Raw genomic sequence first — 3,864 nt, 5'->3', positions numbered from 1 at the left:
ATTATGGGACAGACAGAGACAGAGCATGAACGGGGGAGGGGCAGAGAGAGAGGGAGACACAGAATCGGAAACAGGCTCCAGGCTCCGAGCCATCAGCCCAGAGCCCGACGTGGGGCTCGAACTCACGGACCGTGAGATCGTGACCTGGCTGAAGTCGGACGCTTAACCGACTGCGCCACCCAGGCGCCCCCTGTTGTTTCTTTTTAACAGTGGTACGGTGCTGTGTTCCAGAAGCATTTAAGACAGCTTATAAAGATATATGTTTAAACAAAATGTTAAGATATCTAAAATGTCAGTATATAAAAGTAGGTGAGGACATTAGAATCCTCAGGGGATAAGAGCAGGGTGGGATCCATTGGGATCTTTCAGGCTCTACTTATCTTTTCGATATTGGTTGAATGTCATTACTTGGAGCATGAATTGACTTCATAATTGAACAATAAAGGCATTTCCATTTGGAAAAAAAAATTAGATGGGAAACAAAAACAAGAATATGACCTTACAGTGGAGCCAGATAAGAAGTTAATATAAATTCAGATTCCATAAAGAGCCACAGCCACAGATTTGGATCTCAACTTTCAAGCAGTCATGAAACCTCATAAATTACAGTGCCCAGATTGAAGGGGAATCAAGCAAGTTGCATAGACAAACTACTACAGGCCTTGACAAAATTTAGCAATGTTCCATAACTGTTTTTTTTTATCCTGCCTCATTGAATTTTATCACACATGCTCTTAGGTTTATTAGCTCATATTTATTATCAGAAAATGCAGCAGTAATATAATTGAAAAAGGAAATTATAATGTGATTTATAGTGTTTACCGCTCTTAGCAAAATTTCTTGAACATGTATTTTCCTCTTTAACCTGTATATGGAAACTTTTCAAAGGTAAGTCATGACATAACAGGGGATCCAGGGGAAAATTCAGAATTGAGGTTTGGAAAAGGTAGGTTAAATAAGAAACACAAATTCTTACTTTGATCAAAGCTCAGGCAATAGAGAGGAGGGAGAGATGAGATTCTTGGACCTCATCTGGGTTTTCCAGAGGGTTCAGCCTCAGAGGCTGAATCAGGATCAAGAGATGGGTAAGAGTACCTGCTGTGACAGATAAAGCCCTAAATCTTGATGGCTTAACACAAAAAATAGCTGTTTGAGATAAAGAGTAAAGTTTGGTCAATAGCCTGGTGGCTGGAATATGTGAAAAATCCTATCAGAAGGTCAAGGGAACTTTCAGAAAACTATCACTATAAAGTACAAGGAATGATGAGTTAAAAGACTGAAATGGTCCCTAACAGCCCGATGGAGATTCTCCTCTGGGAAAACTTAATGTGACCTCCCCTTCAACTCATACTTCCCCTCCTATGCTGTCCCTATCATCTTGCCCCTCACACACCATGCTGCAATGGTTTTACTTCTTTTACCCCCACTAGGCTATAAGCCCCCACGAGAACAAAAGTTGTATCTTCTCACCCTGCATTCCCAGTGCTCAGAGAGTGTCTGGAACATCGTAGGTGCTGGTTCACATCCATTGAAGGAATGGATGGAGGCAATGAGAGAAGGAGAAATGGAGAGACAGGAGAAGCCCAAGAACTCTAGCAGATAAAGACTAGCTGTAATCTTTTACTTGCGTCAGAAACTAAACTGATTAGAAAGTACATCACAGAAATGTGATCCATCTAAATTTTTAGGTGCCTTTAGGCCCAGGGAAAACGGGTCACACTAGATTTCATTTTTGCTTTTAAGCTTTTCTGTTATGTGCCACAATGTGAAAATAATTTTAAAATCTAGGGAAGGAACAGCTAATCTTAATTTACTTAACTACAACATATAAAAACTTTACTTTGGGAGTAAATGCTATTTGTACCTGATTCCATCGTTTCCAAAACATAATCAATTAATTAATTAATTAATTTGTGGCAAAATATACAGAGCAAACAGCACCTCCTGAAACCCTTGTGTCTCAGATCCTGCTACTCAGAGCACGTGAACGTGTTCCCTGAGCTACCTGTGCAAGTTAGGGTGTCGGCTGTGCAAATAAGGGCTCGTTACTGTAGTCACTGATGGAGCCATATTTGGAATCTTTCCAAAGTCTGTATTAGTCTTATCGGAGATTATAAAGCTCCCTAACCGTCATCTTATGTGAATTCTAGACTTATTTGAGAACTAAGGTATGAGGCTTCTAGGGACACTTATGAAAGGGCAACAGTTGTAAATTATTTTAGGAATTTGTTCATTTATGCAACATTTGAGCTTTTTCTAAATATTTCCACATACTTTCTAACAAGATTCCAATTTCCTCTTGAATTCAGTCCTTAAGATATGAAATGAAATTAATACACATAAACTGAGAAAAAGCTACAAAGAAATGCCTACTAATCATAACTCATCATATTAACATCACATATACTCAAAACTCCGGCCTTTATTGACCTTGATAAGGGCAATTTTTATACTACTTTATTTATTTATTTATTTTTTAATTTTTTTTTTTTTTTTTACGTTTATTTATCTTTGAGACAGAGAGAGACAGAGCATGAACAGGGGAGGGGCAGAGGGAGAGGGAGACACAGAATCCAAAACAGGCTCCAGGCTCTGAGCTGTCAGCCCAGAGCCCGACGCGGGGCTCGAACTCATGGACCTCGAGATCATGACCTGAGCCGAAGTCGGCCACCCAACCAACCAAGCCACCCAGGCGCCCCTATACTACTTTGTTTACATATATTTATGATGTAGTTTTATTTAGCATGACCGACACAAATTTCAAAGAAGTATAAATACTTGATCTTGAAACATTATGCCCAATTTGCCAACCCTAAATTTACACTGCTATAAGTCATTTTTACATAATCCACTATATCCCTTAAATTTCATCAGAGGTAATATATTTCTTTGTTGTTCTTCTAATAAGTTCATATTCCCAATTACTTTCTTGTGTTCTTTTTCCACTGATGAAACCCTGAATTAAGTCATGTTTCAATAAACTGATTTTTCCTTTTCAAATTTTTGTGTCCTTGAAACTTTAACACCCAAAGAACTCTAACTTGATCTCAATAGTAAACTTGGATTGATCATCCAGTTGATACAATGGAAGATCCATTTGCTTCCTGGTTCAAGTGAAGAAATTCTTTTTGTCAGGGTGTGGAGATTTGGGAAGATGCTGGAATCACTGGCTAAAAAGAGAGTTCTGAATTATTAGAAGATTTATATTACCTAGGGCCCTTGTAGTCAAGAATAATTGAAAGTTCACAGTCGACAGTTTGCAGATACATTTCAGATGTGAATAAAGTTTTAGTTCTTCTCAAGCTGTGGTCTGTGGGCCACATCTGCATCTGCATCAGAATCACCTGAGGTGCTGGTTAAAATGCATATTCCCAGGTCACAGAGTCTCCCTCCTGTGTTTTAATATTTTTGAAACAAAGGAGATTAACAAATTGAGTAAAAATGGATTATCTGATCAACATAGATCATAGACACTGCTATACCTCCCCAAATATTTCAATCTAAGATCAGTTCTCCCGAATGAGACCCGCAGGTTTCACTGTTTGGGATTCCAGTGAATGATGGGAAGGTTTAGGTCTTCCTTAATGTCATCTGTATTCCCCGAGGCTTATCAGAAAGGAATATGAAATGGGCTTTCCAGGAAGAGGGTGTGGAATCTGAAATCTTGTTTCTTTCCAAGATCAGGGTGGCTGCCCGGAGGAAATCCCTCACTTTCTGGGATTACATTCCAGTTTCTAAATGTTTGGAAAACATCAGAGTTGACTAGCAAGATGGAGAGTTAGAGAGAAAATGAGGAGGATCTGAACCATGAAGGATTCAGCTAGTTGATTTGGGCCCCGTGCCTGGCTTGAAAGGCAATTGCTT

This window comes from Herpailurus yagouaroundi, unplaced genomic scaffold (assembly GCF_014898765.1).
Source record: "Herpailurus yagouaroundi ecotype Mexico unplaced genomic scaffold, PumYag 160, whole genome shotgun sequence".
NCBI lineage: Eukaryota > Metazoa > Chordata > Mammalia > Carnivora > Felidae > Herpailurus > Herpailurus yagouaroundi.
Note: the sequence above shows the minus strand (reverse complement) of the source record.